The sequence below is a fragment of the Carcharhinus amblyrhynchos genome, unplaced genomic scaffold (assembly GCF_965287045.1).
Source record: "Carcharhinus amblyrhynchos unplaced genomic scaffold, sCarAmb.v2.hapA scaffold_38, whole genome shotgun sequence".
NCBI lineage: Eukaryota > Metazoa > Chordata > Chondrichthyes > Carcharhiniformes > Carcharhinidae > Carcharhinus > Carcharhinus amblyrhynchos.
In genome coordinates this window covers 10,411,460-10,434,650 of record NW_027649779.1, presented here as the reverse complement: position 1 = coordinate 10,434,650, position 23,191 = coordinate 10,411,460, and the positions used below count along the sequence as shown (strand labels likewise).

Below are 23,191 nucleotides of genomic sequence, written 5' to 3'. Positions count from 1 at the left end.
TGGCATTCATATAATTGAATCTTGACGATTCAATGTTGTTCGAATTAATCTGCAATTTAGTAGTAATTTCTTATTGCTATTTGTTCACTGCCTTTTATGCCGATGTCCTGTTTTCCCTATATTTCGTCGATGTTCTGTTCAGTTGACATACACAACTGGAGCCAACTTCAACAGAAATCTTTCTATAAAATGTTATGAAATTGTGAATAAAGATTGAGGCATAAATGGATTAACATTAATAAATGCTTAGATTCACAGTTTTCTCGTATCGCTGTATTTTCTCGACCAAATATCCCTTTCCCACTCTGTCGCTTTTAACTGACAGGGTTTGTCACGAATTCTGTTTGGGTTTTGAGCGAACCCTCGATACTTCAGTGAAGTGGTCGCTGCGCCACCCAGTGTTTCATCAGTGAAAACACACCTCCATGTTACTGATGCATGCAGAGGCCAAGGTCTCTCTGAGTATCCATCTATCTCAATTTACACCCATTCAAATAATAACCTGTCTTCCTTCTATTGCTGCAAAGAGATAACGTCACAGTCATCCACATTTTACTGCAGCTGCTTTGCACATGCCCACACATTGAACTTGTTCAGAACACACTAAAGCATGTCTGTATGATTCTCAAAGCTCACTCTCACTCACCTTTTCTCATCTGCAATTTTCGGAATAATACATTTAGTTCCATTTTAATATTAATTAACATATAATGTGAACAGTTGGGTCCGTGCACAGATTCCTGCAGTAACCAACTTGACACTGAATGCCAACTCTTTGCTTTCTATCTGTTAACCAGCTTTCTATCAATCTCAAAACATATCCTGCAATTCCATATGCTTTCACTTTACATGGTTGTCTGTTATGTGAGACCTTGTCGAAATCCTTCTGAAAGACTCAATAAACCCATGGGCTCACATCCCTTTCTGAACTGTAATGTCTCGGAGATTCCTGCCTGCACTGGACCTGGTTGTAAGGGAGACAAGACGCAGCAACACCACTCCAACCACTTCCCTAAACTCCCACACTCACCCCAACTCTCAGTGCTTCACTCCTTGCAGCTCTGAACTCCCTGTGGAGCTCCCTGAGTGGGCAGATTTCACAGGCCTCAGTTTGGTAGTTTATATTTGGGCATGTTCAACTCATTAACCTGTTTGAAGTCATTACACCCCTCCCCCTCTGGGTCTGAGTGACCATCGAGGGCTGACGGCCTTGGAAGTCTTTTTTGGAGTTTCAATGCTGGGTGCGGTTCCTCCTGCTCAGCCTCGGAAGTGAGTGGGGTTCAGCAGACCGGAGCTCGCCTCTCCCACCATGAGCATTGTGGCCCAACTTCCCTTCATCGGGAGACAATGTTGTCGAGAGGCTAAACCCGCTGTGTCCATTTCAGTCTCCGAGGTAATCACTGGCGGAGGTGGAGAGCAGTACCCGGAGTGCCTGGAATTCTTTCCTAATTTCCCGGTGTGCTGGGAATTGATTTTTCCTGCATGACTAGGGGTTGATGGCTTGTAGATGATTCCCATAGGATGGTATCTCCCAAACGGACTTGATAGGAAACTGGTCCTGTTCCTGTACCAAACATGCGTCATAACCACGCGGATCCATTGCCATGATTCTTTACTAATAACCTATCAACTCTCTTTAAGTGCCTCTCCCTGTTGGTGGGCACTGAGTGTCATCTCCCGCCCTCTGAAGATCAGGCGTAACTTTGGGCAGAGTAATCTTCCCTTGAGCAATTCTGCGTGGGCTAGTCCAGTTGTTGAACGGGGGGTGGGGGGGGGCGGTGTTGGGGGGAGCAGGGGGTGAAGTTGGGGGGTGTGTCACCCTGTAATTGAGGATGACACTGGATGGTTTGATGTCCAAGGAGGCTGTAGGATGATTTTCTGAATCTGCTTTTACTGTTTAGGCGGCTCTTTCTGACAGGCCGTTGGATGATGGGTAATGTGGACACTGTCCTAACGTGTCAAATTCTGTTCAACTTCATGCAATGCACAAATTCCTGGCAGACAAAGGGTGGTCCATTTTCAGACCACCCTTTATCTGCCAGGATCCCGGGTGTCAAGAAAGAGGCGTGACTTGATAGGTTGGCTGAAAAGATTAAGGCTCATGGAATACAAGGCCAGGTATCTAGATGGGTTGAGAACGGGCTTGGTAAGAGGAGACAGAGAATCGTAGTGGAAGGGTCCTTTTCTAGCTGGAGGTCTGTCACTAGTGGTGTGCCGCAGGGCTCAGTACTGGGAAATCTTCTTTTTGTAGTGTATATAAATGACTTGGAAGAGGGAGTAAGTGGTGTGATCAGCAAATTTGCAGATGACACTAAGATGGCTGGATTGGCGGACAGTGAGGAGCAGTGTCTGGCAATACAACGGGATATTGATAGGCTGGTATATTGGGCACATATATGGCAAATGGAGTTTAATCCTGATAAATGTGAGGTGATGCATTTTGGCCGGAATAATGTAGGGGGGAGTTATATGATAAAGGGTAAGCCTATTTAGAGCATAAAAACGCAGAGGGACCTTGGGGTGCAAGTGCACAAGTCTTTGAAGGTGGCAGTACAAGTGGAGAAGGCTGAGAAGAAAGCTTATGTTAGCCTTTATAGGAAGGAGTATAGAATATAAGAGCTGGAGTCTAATGTTGCAGTTGTACAGAATGTTGGTTAGGCCACATTTGGAGTACTGCGTCCAGTTCTGGTCGCCTTACTACCGGAAGGACGTGGAGACTCTGGAGAGAGTGCAGAGGAGGTTTACCAGGATGCTGCCTGGTATGGAAGGACAGGGTTATGAGGAAAGATTGAGCAAATTGGGGCTGTTTTGCATTGAAAGACAGCCACTGAGGGGGGATCAAATAGAGGTATATAAGATTATGAAGGGTATAGATAGAGTAAACAGTGGAAAGCGATTTCCTGTGTCAGAAATGCACAGTACGAGGGGCCACGGGCTTAGGGTGAAGGGGGAGAGGGATAACACAGATATTAGAGGGAGGTTTCTCACACAGAGGGTAGTGGGGGTATGGAATGCTCTGCCAAGCAAGGTGGTGGAGGCAGGCACGCTGGAGTTGTTTAAGAGTTACTTGGACAGACACATGAGTGGGTTGGAGATGGAGGGATATAGGAGATTGTTTTAAATAAGGTTCAATAGCCTCGGGACGTCCCTGGTAATGTATAAGGATGTGGAATGATACTAATGTTTTTCCCTTTTAATTCACAGGTTTTAAGTCGGTCCGCCTTGTTGTTCAACGAGGGGCAGACACGCGACGGGTCATACAAGGGCTGCTCTTGGATGTTCGAGAGTGGCCGAGTACTTCATGTCGTTAGTGTACGCTTAAAAAGGACCAGATGCTGGGCAACACGACAGCTCAGTGACGATCACTGATTGCTGTGCAGACACATGGATTTGGGCCGGTGTCTGTGGGAGTTTGTGCATTCTCCCCGTGCTTGCGTGGGTTTTCTCCGGGTGCTTCGGTTTCCTCCCACACCCCAAAAATGTGCTATTCGGCTGATTGGAGGTAATATATTGTCCCTAAATTAGTTTTCCCTCAATGTGGAATGCCATAAGCATAGATAAGGGTCCTGGGTGGAGGGGGGAACTGGTAATGTTAAAATGGCGGCGTGGGCTCGTTGGGCCGAAGGGCCTGTTTCCCGGGCTGTTTTTGTTCTTTGTTCTTTGTATAAGTCGTGGAATCAGAATGAAAGTAACGGTTATCTTCCTGAATCAGTGACATGGGCTCTCAGTCTAACCATCGGAACCTGCAGCAACACAGCCTAGTTGGACATTGCAGACAGGCAGATTTGCTCGAACATGTTTCAATCAGTTTCTGCAGTGTAGTGGTTATCACATCCGCCTCACACGCGAAAGGTTCCCAGTTCAGTTCAAACTGGGCAGAAACATTCATTAAGCTTTCTCATGTGGCGTAAGGGAAAACTGTTTGATTTCAGTTTGTTGCTCAACATTATCCGAACCTCGATGTTAAAGACATGTTATCATTGCTCTGACATCACCCTCAAATACCTTCTGTGAAATGAGAAGCGCATTTTTTGACGCACTGACAGGAAAGTTCGCTTTTGACGCCGAGAACATATTGTCATCTCGTTCAGTCTCCAACAGAATTTAATGGTTCCCATGTGCAGACTAATATGGTGAATCACCATCTGAAATATCGGATAGTAGTGTGTGCTCAAACAGACAGATACAAGTGATACTGTAAGTGAATTAGAGGAAATGGCGCACATTTCAGAGAAGAATATTTTAAAATCGTTTTTCATCACGAAGAAACAGGAAAAGCCACTCAGACAGATGAGAGAATCGAGACTCAGTGCGGATCTACTGGACTTTCCTGGAAAGGGCCGGAATTTATGCGGCTGAATGTTTCACACCCATAATAAAAAAGGCTCAAGTGTCACTAACAGATAATTCTTGATTTTCCTCCATTTCAATGTCTTGGACTTTGTTTAAAAGCTGACGATAGTAAATCCCAAAATTGTGATCTGTAATACCCAGTGATTCGATTGGTTCTGTTGGTCAGTTATATTTTCAATCCAGTGATGTTCAATTTCAGAAATATTCAATTCATAATGAAGACCTATGTGTTAAATAATACATTGATACTAAATATTGAAACGAATAATGAGTAATATTGTACAATGATCTTTGATAAAGTGTCATCTGGACTCGAGACATCCGCCCTTTTCACTCCTTACAGGCGTTGTCAGACATTGGGAGATTTTGGAGCATTTCCTCTTTCCCCATCCGCAGTAATTTGCTTTTATAACTCAGGACATTTGGTTAAGATTACTCGAAGAAAGATGAAAATGATGTATTAACGAATGGGCAGAAGTCATTGCACCCTTAGATATTTGGGAGACGGAAGCTTCTGGGTGGCCTGACAGTCGAAATAGCTCCGTTGGGAGCGCGTTAGACTGAAGATCTAAAGGTCCCTGGTTCAATCCCGGGCAGGACCTCCTGGCTGGATTTCTGTGCTATGTGCTAATTGGCACCGCATTTCGTTTGCACTGTCTTCAAACATCAATTCACACAAGCTGCAATAGACCAAATACCCATCGCGATTTCCACCCTGCCAGGAGTTGTTACATTTTCTCCTTGTTGGATTTCACTTTTTTTAAAAACTTCTTCTATTTCTAAAAATCCCCAATGTTAATGAAAGGTGGTGAAGGTGAAGGTTTATCTTTGTTTCCTTATGCACACATGCCATGTAACGTCCTGAGTTTTTCCAACCTCATCACATTTCAGTGCAGATGTCAGGTCCGCTTTTACATGGCAGTGAAAATACATTTAGTTGACCTGCTGTTTCATCCAAAACAATGTATATTTGCATTACCTCTTTCGATTCCCCCAGAAGGAGGTCATTCGGCCCATCGAGTCCGCACCCACAACAATTCCACCCACGCCCTATTCCCCGTAAACCCACATATTTACCCTTCTAATCCCTCTGACACTAGGATCAATTTGGCATGGCCAATCAAACTACAACACGCATCTTTGAAACCGGAACACCCGGAGGAAACCCAGGGAGGCATGGGGAGAACGTGCAAACTCCGCACAGACGGTGGCCCGAGGACCTGAGCCCCTGGCGCTGTGAGGCATCAGTGCTAATCACTGTGCTACCGTGCTGCCCTTTCTACTGCATTCAATGTTACTGCAGTTCACTCCATTCAAAGTATTAGCATCGATCTGTGATAAACCATCCTGTGGTGATTCTGCTGAATAACATTAAATTATCACCGTTAATGGGCCATCCAACGTTGGACGCCATTGATTTTAAACTTTGCTGCTTTTCTGGGTGAACTCCAGCTCTCCATTCCTCCCGCAATGTCACCGCTCAAACTGAGTCTTTCTCCTTCCCACATTGTTAAACTCACAGTTACTGGTTTCTGAGTGAAAACTGCCAGCACTTCACTGGGGGTGGGAGAGTTTACTATTTCATTTAAGTAAATGTTTTCTTGTCATTGAAGCAGAGACTTGGACCCAGGTCTGTGTGATATTTGTGTCGGTAGAAACAACAAACTTTCCCCCATTAACAGCCAGATTTTAACCCGTATCAGTATTTTGTGTCATCAGCCCTTTCTTGCCTATCACTGCCTTATTTTCTTTTTGGTTCTTTACATGTGACTTTTCCAATTCAGACGCAAACAAAGAAATCTGCCGAACATTGATTCTGACAGTTGCAGACCGGGAAGTAACACAGGGTTGTTGTACAGCAATAAATCTACATTCCCTCACCAGGAATCGAACCCAGAACGCGGCGCTGCGAGCGCTGAATCCTAACCACTAGACCACCAGGGAAGCTGGATCAAGCGTTTTAAAATGTTCATTTATCCATGAATCACCTGCTTTTTATTGTATTTCGGACTTTTTATTCACCAAATGCAAGTTTATCCTTCACATTGCCATATTTATATCACACACAAGTGACAGTTTCAGCCAATGAAAGCAGTGATTCCTGTTAGCTGGAACAGGAAATGGACAGTGAGGTGAAATAGTCCCGCAAACTGCTCATGTGACACTTTCAATTTCCAAAACCCACCAACCTCATCACTGTGTCTCCTGTGAAACTTGGAAGGTAACACACGGCAGGAATTCATCACGGGGGGAAACGGGCACAAGTCGTTAAGTCATAAGTCTTTGCAGATGGCACAAAGATGGCAGGATTGGCGGATAACGAGGAGGATTATCAGGTGACACAGCGGGATATAGATAGGCTGGTATACTGGGCAGATAGATGACAGATGGAACTTAATCCTGATAAATGCGAGGTGATGCATTTTGGAAGGAATAATGTAGAGGGGAGTTACATGATAAAGGGTAGACCAATTAAGAGTATAGAAATGCGGAGGGACTGGGAGTGCAAGTGCACAAGTCTCTGAAGGTGGAAACACAGGTGGAGAAAGTGGCAAAGAAAGTTTACAGAATGCGAGCCTTTATAGAAAGGGGTATAGAGTATAAGAGCTGGTGTCTAAAGCTACAGTTGTACAGAATGTTGGTTAGACCGCATTTGGAGTACTGTGTCCAGTTCTGGTCACCTTACTACCGGAAGGACGTGGAGACCCTGGAGAGGATGCAGAGGAGGTTTACCAGGATGATGCCTGGTTTGGAAGGACTGAGTTATGAGGAAAGATTGGGTAAACTGGGGCTGTTTTCCTTAGAAAGACGGAGATTAAGGGGGGGTCTGATAGAGGTGTATAAAATAATGAAGGGTATAGATAGAGTAAACAGAGGCAGGCTTTTTCCTAGATTGGAGACAAATATCACGAGGGGTCGCGAGCTAAGGGTGAGAGGGGAGAAGTACAGTTTTGGATATTAGAGGGAGGTATCTCACACAGAGGGTCGTGGGGATATGGAATGCACTACCAAGTAAGGTGGTGGAGGCAGGCACGCTGGACTTGTTTAAGGTTTACTTAGATAGGAACATGAGTGAAACACGGATGGAGGGTTACAGGGGACGGTTTTAAATGAGGGTCAGAGCCTCGGGACATTACTGGAAATCTAATGCTACATGTGTTGATGTTTTGTCTCTTTTACTCCGCAGGTGTATCAGTCCACCTTGTTGTCTAACGAGGGGCATGCATACGGTGGGTCGTGCGTGGGCTGCTCTTGGATGTTTCGAGAGTGGCCTAGTACTTCGCGTCGAAGTGTCCGCTTAAAACTGGACCAGCAGATGGGCACCACAACAGCTCAGTGACTATCACTGCTAGCTGTGCAGATACATGGATTTGGGCCAGTGTCTGTGGGAGTTTGCATTCTCCCTGTGCTTGCGTGGGTTTTCTCTGGGTTCTCCAGTTTCCTCCCACACCCCAAAGATGTGCTGTTAGGCTGATTGGAGTAACAAATTGCCCCTAAATAATTCTCCCCTGAATTTGGTTTCCAATGGGGGTGCCATAAGCATAGACACGGGTCAGGGAGGTGGAGGAAAAATGCTTTGTTAAGATGGCGGCGCGGGCTCTGTCACATGTGATGCGATAGAAATCAATCGTCATTAAATAATGCTGCTAACACCAGATAACAGCACAGCCGGGAACAATTGACAGCTATTTTTTATGGGCACCCACAGACCCATTGCCAAGAGGCAACTGTTCGTTGTGAATGCTGATGGTGAGAAAGTAGTGAAATTCCGTCCCTGGGTGGCTCTCGAACCACCAACCTTTGGGTGCGTTAATAACCAAACGCTCTAACCAATTGCGGCACAAAGACTGAGACAGTATAGGCTAAAGTCGTGTGTCAATGACCACAATTCTATTTCTGGCATCCTATTCCAGAACTGCAGCATGACAGCACTGTTTACAACTCTATACAAGTCTCTTTAGTTCCGTTGATCCCACAGCGCTGCTGTAGTGTGTTGGTTATTCCCTTTCTCCTATGAACGGGTAGGTAAAATAAATCCACGTCTCTTACCACAGGGAGGAATTCAACGGGAGGCAAAGGGACTGATCACCATTTTTATTATGGGATTGAAACATTCAGGCACATAAATTCGGTCCGTTACAGGAAAGTCCAGTAGATCCGCACTGAGTCTCGATTCCCTCATCTGTCTGGGTGGTTTTTCCTGTTTCTTAGTGATGAAAAACGATTTTAAAAAAATTCTTCCATGAAATGTGTGCCATTTCCCCTAGTACACTTACAATATCACTTGTATCTGTCTTTTTGAGCGCACACTACTATCAGATATTTCAGATGGTGAATAACCATATTCGTCTGCACCTATAAACCCATTAAATTCTGTTGGAGACTGAACGAGATGCGAATAAATGCTCGGTGTCAAAATCGAACTTCTCCGTCAGTGCACCTTATTTCACAGGAAGTATTTGAGGATGAAATCAGAGAAATGATAACATGTCTTTAACATCGAGGTTCGGATAATGTGCAGCAACAAACTGAAACCAAATAATTTCCCTTCCCCGACATAAGCAAGCTTAATAATTGTTCCTGCCCGGTTTTGAACCGGGGACTTTTCGCGTGTGAGACGAATGTGATAACCACGACACTACAGAAACAACTGGAAAACTGATGGAGCAAATCGGCCTGTCTGCAATGTTCAACTACGCTGTGTTGCTGCAGGTTCCGATGGTTAGACTGAGAGCCCATGTCACTAAATTCAGGAAGATAACCGTTACTTTCAATCTGATTGTACAACTTATCCCCAACATCAACATTTAAAAGCGTCCGTCTCGCAAATATCTAAGGGATCAATGATTTCTACCCATTCATTAATGCATCATTTTCACCTTTCTTCCAATAATCTCAGCATTTGTATCATCAGCGCTTTGTAATCTGTCGCTGTCTTTTTTCTTTGTTCTTTAAATGCGACATTTCCAAATCAGATACTGAAAAGGAAATCTCCCTGATACTGATTCCGACAGAACTAGTGCAGACTGGGAAGTAACGCAGGATTGTTATACAGCAATAAATCTACATTCTCTGAGCGGGAATCGAACCCGGGCCGCGGCGGTGAAAGCGCCGAATCCTAACCACTAGACCACCAGGGAAGCTGGCTAATTTTGAAATATTAATTTATCCATGAGCCACCTGCCTTTTGTTTTATTTCTACACGGGGAAACAATCTCAGGATAAGGAGCTGATGATTTAGGACTGAGATGAGGAGAAATTGCTTCACTCAAAGGCTCGTGAATCTTGGGAATTCTCTACTCCAGAGGGTTCTGATGTTCCATCACTGAACACATTTCAGTTTGGGTTAGACAGATTTATGATCTATCCAGGAATGAATGGAAGCAGGAATATGGAATTGGAACAAATACTCAGCCACAAGTTCATTTTTCAATTTTTTTATATGTTTAAAGGTATAATGGAAGCATTTATATATCTAATGATATATATATGTAATGGTGTACAGATATATATATGTGTGTATATGTACATATAATGTTATATGTAATATGTTTGAAGTCAATCGTCATTAAATAATGTTGGTAATACCAGATAACAGTACAGCCGGGAACAATTCACACCTATTTTTTATTGGCACCCACGGACCCATTGCCAACAGGCAACTGTTTACCCGTGAATGCTGATGGTGAGGAAATAGGAAAATTCCGTCCCTGGGTGGTCTTGAACCACCAACCTTTATGGTTAATAGCCGAACGCGCTGACCATTTCCGCGACAGAGACTGAAATAGCAGCTGAATATATTCTAAACCAGTTTGCGACCAATGATCACGCAATCTGAAGCTTAATTTCATTATTAATGCACTGGGCTTTGCTTCTATAAGGGCTACAATTAACCCTGTCTCATTTATGACTGTTCATGGCAGTGTTCACTACAATCACACATTTGGTGCAGTCTTGTACAGTAATGCACTAAGCCATGTCTCTGTATATACTGCGTTTGACTCATTTGAATCATTATTACAATAGACTTTGCAACTGTTTACACTACATTACATGCCGCTTCATTTATTAATACATGTAGACACACCATGATAAATGCTACAAGTCATCGTCTCTGAACTATTATTACTTAGTCAAGAGTTCACTTACGTTACATTAGGCTCCATCTCAGATATTATTGTGTTAGGCTCTATGTCATGCACTACTGAACACACCCGTGTATCACTAATAAAGCAGACACTTTCTCACTAATTGTTTTTCTATAAAATGTGTCTAATAGATGTAGTCGAACAAAGAGCGAGTGAGAAGAATAGATGGATATGAACTAAAAAGTGCAATATAATTGTCTGGATGAAATTGTGTTATAGATCAGAGTGAGTTAGGGCTCGAATTGTGCTGAAGTTAAAAATTATAACAAGGAACTATATTTACATATACACAGAACATAACATAGAGGCAGGGTTCGGCTGGATTTCTGAACGGACTAAGGAAAAAAATGAGCGCCGAGGAATGGAAATTCCAGAGAAAAAGAGACATGTGTCCAATTATGAGGAAATATTATTTGATAATGTCTGGATGATAAAATAGACAAATCTTTAAATCACTAAAATGTAAGGTTATACAATAATTAGCAGGTAATCGACATGTTCACTAGCCGGAAAGTAAATATGAATGCAAGTATTCCCTGTGAATCTTACTGACAGAGACATTAATGCCATTGCTTTACTGATTGTTCCCTTTCCACGGAAACAGGGAAATAAATTTTCCTTAAATATCTCTTCAAACCTGCTCCACTAACCTTGTGATTAAAATGATACAACACCACCATCTGCTGGCGGACCACAGCGACTGCAGGCGCTAGTGCTTGTGAGTCTGCGAACCGGTTACTGAAATATGAATATTGAACGACATTGTCCGAGATTGTAGTTTATAGAAGGATCTCGGCTGGCGTATTCGCCCTTTTTATAACCAGGCACCGCAGATAAAACGTGTTCTTCATTTCCCATTGGGAGATAATGTCTGGAGATTGAAGTTGGGATTATTTGAAACTTCAAATTGTACATTCGATGCAGTTATCAGAGTTAATCAAATTCAGAATCTTAGTGGGTAAACATTGCTGCCCTCTGCAATTCGTTTGTCAGACATTTTCACGGTTTAGTCTTAAAAAAGGCACAAACAGGGGGGCATCCACAGATTCAGGGGCACACTAGTTTCAGACGCAGACATATAGAGATCCTGGTAACTCGAAAGATACAAGGACATACACAGAATCAGAGGCATATACAATGTCTCAGCTTGTACACTGCCAAACTCTCTCTCGTAGTTCCAGACTTTTCATTCAGTTGAAGCAGGCAACTGTTTACCCGTGAATGCTGATAGTGAGAAAAATAGCAAAATTCCGTCCCTGGGTGGTCTCGAACCACCAACCTTTCGGTTAACAGCCGAACGCGCTGACCAATTGCGCTACAGAGACTGAAACAACAGCCATTAAATATATTCTAAACTAGTGTGTCAATGACCACAATTCTATTTCAGAAAACCTGTTCCAGAACTGCAGCATGACGGCACTGTTTGCAATTCTCTACAAGTCTCTTTAGTTCCGTTGATCCTGCAGCACTGCTGTAGTGTGTTTCTCCTATGAACGGGCAGGTAAAATAAATCCATGTCCCTTATCACAGGCAGGGATTCAACGGGAGGGAAGGGAACTGACCACCAGGAACCCAAAGTTCCAATACTTTCCACTCAATCGCAACTGCACCTTCTTCCGAATATTGTGATCCATTTCCTTCAGGATTTAGGTCCAAGACTTAATATTTCCCTTGTTTTCCCCCAATTTTGACAGGAGATTCGCTTCAATATACTGAGTGAAGGGAAAAAGAAGGGACTTTGCATTGGCCGGGAATCGAACGCGCGTCTCCCGCGTGGCAGGCGAGAATTCTACCACTGAACCACTAATGCTGCTCTTGCTAATGCAACCCCCACATGGTCTCTCTTCCTTCACACTCAGCAGCATTGTAATTTCCTTACTTTGTCCTTTTGTTCCCCAAATGCCCACAAATGCTCTCACTCAAATCTCACGCGCAACATCGCACAAGCCTCTCATGCTGTTCAACACCTTCCTTTCATTCACAACCGCATCTCAAACTTTCACCCTTCCTCCAAAACACAAGCACTCTGCAACAATTCCCCTCTCACACAGCCTCACTCTCCCAAATATGCCTCTGCTTTCTCCACATCAGTCGAAACACGCTTAAAACGTATTCAAATCATTTGCACACTGTCTCTTCCACTCAACTCATATCACTACAATACGCATCATGCCATTCTGCAAAAGCTTTAAGTTGCAATATTTCTTCAAAGCTGGTACACAGTGCGACACCAGGCCAAACTTTCACTTTCAACACTTGATAACACCGATATAGGGTTACAAGTTAGCTCGGAATGAGTTTAAAAAATAGGGCTTAGGAGAGATAGGAGGAGGCACGAGAAGTCCTTGGCAAGTCGGATAAAGGAAAACCCCAAAGCTTTTTACTCTTACGTTAAAAAATGCATTAAATCTCCAGAAATCGAGGCCAGTCTGCGACATCTGAAAGTAATGAATCCTAACCACGAGACCCCTGGGATCCCATCTGCCTGATTCTCCCAGATACTGATTACAGGAATGTGCACAGCGCCAATTGTCCGCACTCACACACTCCTTCCTGTCTGTTAAGATTTGAAATTGTTCATATTTTCACATTGGCTTCCAGTGTGATGAAAGCAGAGCTGTGATAAGCTGATGTTGTTCAGTGTATTTACTGCAGTAAGGTTAATGTCAGTTCGATGCAAACATTGGTGTTTGAATGTGGTCAGTTACAGTGAAATTTAACGCAGTGGAAAGTAGCCTATTCATTTTTACAGGAGGAAACAGCAAGGGAAATATAAATATGAATAATTGTGCAACGGGACTGATATTTCTCCCTGCTGTTCAAATTGGCACAAGTATTGATTCACGATTTTCAGGTTGTGTCCATGTGTTGGGTTCTGTGGTGTAATGGTGAGCACTCTGGACTCTAAATCCAGCAATCCGAGTTCAAATCTCGGTAGAACCTTGTTTTAATTTGCAAATACGGATGATGGATTGGCTGTCGAGCATTTCGTTTAAGTTTATCACCAAGTCCGAATCGAGAGGAGAATTTGCCAGCCCGTTCAACTGCTGTTACTCAATTCAAGGGCAATTCGGGATGATAGGAAATGAATCAAGACAATCTGAATAATGGACCTTTTCCTCACAAGTTAACGCAAACTTTTTGACAATGTTTCTGCCTGAAACTTTCGAAACGTCGAGCTAATGTGTAAGAACTATCCCACTTTCCCATGTGGACCAGTGGCGCAATGGATAACGCTTCTGACTATGGATTAGAAGATTCCTGGTTGGCTCAGTATAAACCTTTAAAAGGTGTTCTTAAATCCCTTGTTACTTTCGATGAAAAAGGTATTTAATAGCTTCATCCTTATTCAGACAAATGCTGGCAAGCATATTTTCAGCTTCTCTGGAGAAAGTAATGTTAGGAAATTGCTAATGAACAGCAACCGACTATTTTAAGTTTTTGTTTTCGGAAAAAAAATCATTCAATAAGATTAGGATGTTAAATAAATGCTAAACTCAAATACATTTTGGAAAAAATTACACATGTCTTAGAGAATTTACACAATTTTGTCAATTTTTTCATAAAATTCAGCATTTCTGATTTTGGAGAAAGCATTTCAAGCTGAGGTCAGTGCAAAGATAATATGTCTGTTACATCGAGATTCTGACAATATTCAGCACCAAACTGAAATCATACAGACTTCCCTCACCCTAGCATGTTTCAGATGGTGATTAACTATGTTAGTCTGCACCTAAACCTATTAAATTGTCTTGTAGACTGGATGACTTGCTGATATGTGCAGGAGTCAAAATAGGAACGTTTCTTTCCTGTCATTGCATCAAACAATTTATCATTTCTTATTTGACACAAAGCATTTGAGGCCGAGGCCAGAGCGAAGATACTATGGGGGTAACATCGAGATTCAGATAATGTTCAGCAACAAAATGATGCGGGCGATGAAAGCATGCTTTAAGGTGCGAGGGGCAAGGTTTAAAGGGGATGTACATGGCAGATTGTTTGCACAGAGAGTAGTGGGTTCCTGGAACTCGCTGCTGGGGGAGAGATAGTTGAAGCGGATGCAGTTGTGACTTTTAAGTCACTTGACAAGTACATGAATCGGATGGGAATAGAGGGATATGGTCCCGGAAGGATAGGGGGTTTTAGTTAAGTCGGGCAGCATGGTCAGTGAAGGTTTGAAGGGCCGAAGGGCATGTCCCTGTGCTGTAATTTTCTTTGTTCTTTGTACTGCCATTTTTCTTTCCCCAAAACTGAGCTTCAGACTCTGTAGCTCTATATTTAACCACTCCATCTCTGACACCTCCTCCAGTCACACAACACTGTGAGATGTCTGTACTGATCTTATTGTGGCATCATGAGCGTTCCACATACAACATGACTTGTATCCATAAATTCTCATCTTGAACATTTCAATTGAAATTTCAAGACAAGCAGAGCCTTTTTTGCAGAATGGTCCAGATTCCCATACCCTTTAATGTGAACAAGTTGTTTCTGATTTCACTACAGAGCTTGTCTATTAAACAATGACTGAACACAGGGGGTGAATGTGAGAAGCTGAAGTTTCCAGTTGAAGAGGTTCCCAGTGTCTCTGAGCAGCTGAACTGGGGAAGCCTTTGGGCAGAGACTGTGCTGCTGCTATTTCCCTTCCTGACCACCGGGGGTCGCTGTAACACGCCCGGGCGCTGCTCGGCCCAGTGTCACCTCTTGCCCACTCCGGCCCGGATGCTGCTCGTTGGCGGAACATCCGGATCCTGCAGAGAGGTGGGGGCAGCCGCCATGTTGCCGTGACGTCACTGCCAGCCCCCCCCACCCCGTCGAGGAAAAAGCGGCGGTTCAGAAATGTAGAAAGTGAGAGAAATTCCCACCCGGAAATCCCGCCCGGAGCGGAATTAAAATTAAATAAAATACATATTTTTATAGAGAGGCAGGTGGCGGAACCGCGCATGTGCTTTAGTATTTTCCCAGAGCGCATCGCGCGGGTGTGATTGAAAAACAGACGGAATAAAAAACAGAAACGATTTTCCCGAATGGAGAAGGAACCGAAAGTCTGACGGGTGAGGATGTGAATAATAATCATCAAGATTCAAAATATTAAAAGATTCAAATGTAACTGTCTGGGCGCATGTGCAGGAGGGGAATTCCCCCAGAGTGCAGCGCGCGGGACGCCATCTCCCCTGGCAACGCAAGATGGCCGCCGACCGTCTCCCCTGGCAACGAAAGATGGCCGCCGCTGGCGGTGGGTGTGATTGTGGCGCAGGCGCAGTGAGGTCTGCCTGCAGCCCATTGTCCAGATTGCCCCCCAGTGGATGTGGTGGGGATGGTGCAGCAGATGGAGCAACAATCCCAGTTTCAATGGGGGGAGAGAAGCTGCAATGCTGCTCCCTGTTGTTCACTCCTCTCCCCAGTCTCAGCATTGCAGAGTGTTTAAACAAGAGGCTGCATTGTCACAGCAGCACCGAGACCTGCAGCTTAAGTTTGTTTATTAGTGTCACTATTAAGTCGGCTTACATTAACACTGCAGTGAAGATACTGTGAGAATTCCCCTAGTCTCCACATTCCTGTTGGGGTAACACTGAGGGAGAATTTAAGCATGGCCCAATGTCCCCTAACCCAGCACATCTTTCAGACTGGGGAAGGAAACCCACATAGACACGGGGACAACGTGCAAATGACCCTCAGGTCCCTAGCACAGTGAAGCTGCAGTGTTAACCACTGGACCACCATGCTGACACTGGGGCAAATGTATTTGGGTGGAACACGGGGCAGGTGGGAGTATCCGGAAAAATCAGCTTTGTCTCAAAAAAAATCTTCATTTTTCCTCTTGTTTCTTATTAAAAACCAGCTCACTCCTCCATCCCACCCATCGATAGGGCTAACAGAAAGCAGTGTCTGTATCTGACTCTGTGTAGGTGCACCCATGCATACGATTTTGGAAACTCTGTTTGTGTGTGGCTGTGCCTGTTTGTTTATCTGAGTGTATGTATTTAGCTGAGAGGTAGTGTGTGTGAATGTGTGTCTGAGTTTATCTGAACATTTGTGTCTGCTCTGTGAGTGTCTGTGCTTCTGTGTCCTTGTTTGAGTGTCTTTATATATGTGTTGCCTGTGAGTGTGTGTGTCTGTGTTTGTCAGTGTGTATCAGCGCGCGTCCATGTGTGTTTATCTGACAGCGTGTGTATCTGTGTGTGTGTATGTGTGTGTGTGTGTCTGTATGCGTGTGTGTGCATGTGTGCATTTATGTCTCTGGGTCATTTTGCCTGAGACAATCTGTCTGTCTTTGTCCACTTCTGTGTTTGTGTGTGTGTGTGTGTCTGTCAGCTTTTGTCTAAGAGAGTTTGCGTTGTTGCCTGAGTGTGTGTGCATGTCTGAGTGTGATCTTTTCTGTGTGCTTGTTTGTTTGAGTATGTGTATGTGCGTGTGTGAAAGTATTTGTGCGTGAGTGTGTGTGTGTGTGTGTGTGTGAGAGAGAGAGAGAGAGAGAGAGGGATTGCCCACTATACTCCATGACTGCAAGGTTCTGGTCTCACTTGCACTGAAGCAGTTATAGTAGCTCAGGCTCATTGCATGTTCACTTTTCCTTTTACCTGATGGCCTATTCCTGCTTCTAGTTTTTATGTTCTTTCAGAAAGGAAATCTGCCTACAACCTGGACTGTGTGTGAGGCAAGACCGAGAGAAATGTGGCCAATATTTACCGATCTTCTGAAATATTTATTTAGACAAGAGGCGAGAGGTTACAACAACCACATGGGGCAGAAGAATAAAAATAACTCTTCATCTCTTACATCTTCCAGCCCTCATAACAAAGACATCAGTCTGAAACCTGAACTCGGTTTCTCACTTACACAGTTACTGACTGGCTTAGTGCAGGCAGCGTTTCCTGTTTTTGTCTGAATTGCTGCTCATTGGCCTACGCTGGTTTCGTCCCTGAGAAGAAATGTGTGGCTCATTTCGAGAGTTCCCACTCATAACCTGTTTTCATCCTCGCTCTCCCTGCCTACGAGTCCCTCTTTATCCTCCTGCAATGTTCCAGTGAAACCCCAAGGGCACTCTTTAAAAAAAGGAGGTCGCACTTTTGGAGAGAGGAGAGTGGGAAGGTTTTCCTCTCAGAGGGTCATGTGCCCCTGGAAGTCCCTCCTTCAGAAGGCAGAAGGAGCTGGATTCTTAGTAAACAAGAAAGGTGAAATGTGATCAGGGTTGGCAGAAGCTTAAAATAAGTTCAGCCATCATCTTGTTTACTGGCAGAGCAGGGGGAGAGAGGCCAAGTGACAAACTGTGACTTCTCAGTAGCCTATATGTTACTGTATACATATTAAACTTTCATGGTGGCTTCGTAAGGTGCACGTGTAAGAGGCGTAGCAAGAACTGTTCCTGAAATCGATGATGAGCGATTCGGGTTTACATCGCCAACTGTTCGGCTCTGGGATTCATTGTCTCAAAGACCAGAGTAAACATTTTCTGGGGTGACTTTCAAAAGAGAATGATTACAGAATCGAAAATATAACATGCAGTGGGACCTGTGTCAACGGCAAATACAATCTTTTTTTTAGCTCATTGAGATAACAAAATGGTGTTCGTTAGGCCGAGTTAGCTCGGTTTCGAATATATAACCTGGATGAGTAACAGGATTGAATGCAGTGTAACACTTTCATTTGATTCATTAACGGTTGCTGCCTGAAGAATCGGCTAAACAGGAACTTGTTAATTCTTAGATTCTTTCTCAATAATTTTCATTCATTTGTCTATGAGCGTTGTTCGCAAAGCCAAAAATTGTTACTGGTCCGAAACACAAATTACTGCGGATTCGTTAATCCAAAACAAAAACAAAACAGAACATTCTGGAACATGTCAGTGGGTCTGACAGTATCTGCGGAGAGAGAATAGAACCAAAGTTTAGAGTCTCCTTGACAATTCGTCACGGACATCTGGACTCGAAACGTTAACAATATTCTCTCTTCACAGATGATGTCAGCGCGGCAGAACCTTTCCAGCATTTTCTGGTTTTGTGTTGCTCTTTCTAATTGCCCTTGAACAGTGTGCATGTATGAGTGTGATCTTTTCTGTGTGCTTGTTTGTTTGAGTATGTGTATGTGAAAGTATGTGTGCGTGAGAGAGAGAGTGTGTGTGTGTGTGTGTGTGTGTGGGCAATCTCTCTCTCTCTCTCTCTCTCACACACACACACACACACACACACACACAAACTCTCACGCACACATACTTTCAGACACACACATACACAGACTCAAACAAACAAGCACACAGAAAAACTCACACTCAGACATGCACACACATTCAGACAACGCAAACTCTGTTAGACAAAAGCTGAAACACACACACACAAACACAGACATGGACAAAGACGGGCAGATTGTCTCAGGCAAAATGACACACAGATATAAACGCACACATGCACACACACACACACACACACACAAAGATACGCACACGCACACACACAGATTCACACACACACACACATAGATACACACGCTTTCAGATATTGTTTGGTAATGGCCATCTCAGATCATAGTTCACAGTCAACCAGGGGACGGAATGGTGTGGTGATATTATCTCTAGAGTAACAATCCAAAAACTCAGCCAATCTTCTGGGGTCCAGTGCTTGAAACACAATTCAATAAAAAAAACCCTGAAATTTTGAATCGACTGATGACAGCGAAATCATTGTCAATTGTCAGAGAAAAAAAAAATCTGGGTCACTATGTCCTTTAGGGAAGGAAATCTGCCGTGCTTACCAGGTTAGGCCAACACGTGAGTCTAGAGCCACATCAATGTGGTTGACTGTCAACTGCCCTCCAAGGACAACTGGAGATGGGCAATAAACGCCCATGTTCCATGAATGAATAAAAATGTTGTGTGTCAGGAGTCACATGAAGGCCAGACTGTGTAAAGACCGCAAATTTTCTTTCTTAAGGCGCTGAACTTGACTGGGGACTTGGGACGGGGTTACATGAGGCAAGATGGGACTCAATCCATTGGAGTATAGAAGATTGAGTGATGATTTTTTGAAACGTATATGAACCTTTGGAGAGGTGTGGGGGTGGGGGGGGGCGGAGGGGGGATGGGGCAGCGGTGTGAGAGTGGAAGCTGACGGAATGTTTAACCTTCGCGGGACAGATTGGAAAGAGAGCGAATAAAATAATTGTTTCTCCTTTCAGAGACCTGTGTGCCTTTGGAACTGTCTTCTGCAGAAATCTCCTGCAGCTTCAGTCGCTGGGAAAGTCTCTGAAAAGATTCAGGCTTGTCGACAGTTGGCAACACCTGGCCTCTCACCACTCCCCCCGGCTCTGACTAACTGCCATCTCGCTGCTGGAGTTTCCAGTCCCGGGTGATTAAACCACAAGTTCTGATCTTTGAACAAACTGAGAGGCTCAGCGACCTGTTGATTGAAACCGCACACTCGGAGGACTTCTTTCTGCCGTTGGTCGCCTTGTCAACCAGACTCTGGTTCCCCCAATCAGCAGTGAACGCTTGTATCATTACATCTCAACAGTTTCTATCAAAATAAACAACCCAAAGTCAATTAACCCTCCTGCTGCCAAGAAGCAAAATAAAATCAACACCTGATAGGATTTTCAGAGCATGAACTTTGAGACTGAGAATGTAATTTGTGTCATTCCTGTAAGAGAGCTGGATCATTCCTCTTAAAATACCAAGTACAGGTTGAGCAGTCACACTAAAGTTTGATGGGTTTGATGCGCGGGGGAACGGTCTCTGGGCAAGTCATCTAGAGTCCTAAGCACAGTGGTTAGCTCTGCAGTGCCAGAGACACTGGTTCGAATCCAGCCTTGGGTAGCTGCCTGTGTTAAATTTGCACGTTCTCCCCGTATCTGCATCGGTTTTATCCGGATGCTCTAGCCTCCTACCTCAGTCCAAGGATGTGCAGTTTGGGTGTATTGGCCATACCAAAATGCACCTTTGTGTCCCACAGATGTGCATGATTGACCGTGGGCAGAGGGGAGGGTCTGGATTGATTTCTCTTTCAGAGAGTAAGTGCAGACTCGATGGACCGAATGGCGTCTTTCTGTAATGTATTGTTTCTACGATTTTATTTTAACACGGACACAAAACCCATCATGATAAATTGTTCCCCCCTCCCCCTTCAGGGGTGTTATAACGGCATCTTATAATGGCATGGTGATTAATCCAGAAAGCCAGAGTTAATGTTTTGAGCATACATGAGGATTGAATTCCAGCCATGGCAGTTAGAGAAACCTGAATCCAATAAAAACAATCTGGAATTCAACAATCGAACCATGAGTCAATTGTTATTAAAACCCATCTGGTTCACTACATGAGATTTCAAGTACAACACCACGGTCAACACAAGCCACACGGTTCAATGGTGATTCGGGATGGGAAATACATTCTGGCCCTGCCCACAATGCACTTATCAATGAGTGAAGTAACAAATACATTGTGTGTGGGAGTCGTTGGCCTGGCCAACATTTATAGCCCATCCCTAATGACCCGAATTACCACTGCAGCCGATGTAGTTAAACCAGGCACAGGAGGAACGTTTCTCTTTGGATATTGGGAACATTTTGGGATTCTTCTCGCTTTCCCAGCCTGGTGTGGTTAGCTCCTCAATTCCCTCATTCTTATTAGGAAGCTTCCCCTCTTCCATTCCCTTAATTCCCAATGTTTTTCGTTGTTATATTTTAAGGCGGGTGGGGGAGGGGAGGGGCTGGGGGGGGGAGGAGGTTTGTGGAGATGGCAGCATAATGCTAAGGCCACCAAAACAAAACATTTCTGAATGGAGGGCTGTGACAAGGGCGTTCCTCAGGGATCACTGCTGGGATCATTGTTGTTTGTAATAATTATATAAATGATTTGAAAGAAAATGTGACTGAATTGATTAGTAAGTTTGAAGACGACACAAAGCTTCGTAGATTTGCAGATGGCAAGGAGGACCATCAGAGGATACAGCCAGATAGAGATCAGTTGGAGTCTTCATCGAAGAGGTAGCAGATGGAGTTTCATCTGGACAAGTGTGAGATGATGCATTTTGGAAGGTCTAAACCAGCTAGGAAATGTACAGTAAATGGCAGAACCTTTAAGAGTATTGATAGGCAGAGGGATCTGGGTATACAGGTACACAGGTCACTGAAAGTGGCAATGCAGGTGGAGAAGGTAGTCAAGAAGGCGTACGGCATGCTTGTCTTCATCGGCCGGGGCACTGAGTTTAAAAATTGGCAAGTTATGTTGCAGTTTTATAGAACCTTAGTGAGGCCGCACTTGGAATATAGTGTTCAATTCTGGTCGCTTCACTATCAGAAGGAAATGGAGGATTTGGAGAAGGTACAGAAAAGATTTACCAGAATGTTGCCTGGAATGGAGGGATTTAACAATGAGGAGAGGTTGGAGAAATTTGGATTGTTCTCACTGCAACGACAGAGGTTGAGGGGGTGACCTGGTAAGTGGCTACAACATTATGAGAGGCATGGACAGAGTGGATAGTCAGAAAGTTTTTCCCACTGTGGAAGGGTCAATTACTAGGGGGCATAGGTTTAAGGTGTGAGCATCAAGGTTTAAAGGAGATATGTGAGGCAAGTTTTTTACACAAATGGTGGTGGGTACCTGGAGCTCGCTGATGGGGGAGGTAGTGGAAGCGGATACAGTAGTGAGTTTTAAGGGGTGCCTTGACAAGTACATGTATAAGATGGAAATAGAGGGGTATGTTCACCGGAAGGGTAGGGGGCTTTAGTTCAGTCGGGCAGCATGGTTGGTGCAGATTTAGAGGGCCGAAGGGCCTGGTCCTGCGCTGTAATTTTCTTTGTTCTTTGTACTGGAATGGCTATCGAGCGAATGAACCTCAGCCCTGACATCAGCGGTTCAAACCTGTGGACTTTCAACTGTTTCACTTCAAAAAATAAATTGATTCCAGTTGGCGGGATCTGCGATGGGGAGCCAGTATCCTCATGGTGGACCGAATGGCCTCCATTTGTGCTGCGCGACGTCAAGTGCGCTCGGTTGGCCAAACCAAATGCATATTTTGGCAACGCGTTAACAAAGAGACAGAAGATATCCTTCAGTAAAGACTGCAGGTTTATTGAATATTAATAGCGATGCCCATGACAAAAGTACAAGGTTACAGATATGCACAAAGGTGTGATTAACGAACCAGAGGAGCATAAGACGGAGGAGCTGAAGTGACCATTCAGCCCCCCGGGTTTGTTGCGCCTTTCAATGAAGTCATGGCTGGTTTGATATTATCCTCAACTCCACTTTACCACCTTATCCCCATAACTCTCGCTTCCCCTGACTGACCGGACGATCTTCAATGTGAATGAATGCCCCATCTGTGAAATAACCTGAGCGCAATAACCTGATTTTAGGCTAAGCTAATGGGGCGAGATATTTAAAAAACTCTTGTTGATCTTATTTGTGAAATGCAGTGTAATGATAAAACTCTGCACAGTGACACAGGGTGGCTCAATTATCTCTAAGGACCCGGATGTACAGGCTGGGGTTTGGTGCCTACGTGATACTGGGAGGAAAATCTGGAGTCCAAGGTTCAGTCCGGGAGTGAGAATATCACCTTGGCTACAATCTAAAAGCGGGTGGCATCCCACTAACCGCCTGATATTCGCTCTGATTGACTTCCTTTGATTCAGAGAAGTAACTCCAGGCTGACAAACTCACCCTTCCCTCCACTAGCTCTTGAAATACTCAA

General features: G+C 44.2%; 1 protein-coding gene and 3 non-coding genes across 4 annotated transcripts in view; 1 reads left to right on the top strand and 3 right to left on the bottom strand.

Moving 5' to 3' along the window:
- Window positions 1–23,191, top strand: part of LOC145362483 (uncharacterized) — a 204,576-nt gene that overhangs the window by 147,868 nt on the left and 33,517 nt on the right. The window lies entirely within an intron of this gene.
- Window positions 8,930–9,002, bottom strand: trnav-cac (transfer RNA valine (anticodon CAC)). The gene has a single exon. It is a non-coding gene; the product is annotated as a tRNA-Val (tRNA).
- trnae-uuc (transfer RNA glutamic acid (anticodon UUC)) lies at window positions 9,423–9,494 on the bottom strand. Its single transcript has one exon. It is a non-coding gene; the product is annotated as a tRNA-Glu (tRNA).
- trnan-guu (transfer RNA asparagine (anticodon GUU)) lies at window positions 11,754–11,827 on the bottom strand. Its single transcript has one exon. It is a non-coding gene; the product is annotated as a tRNA-Asn (tRNA).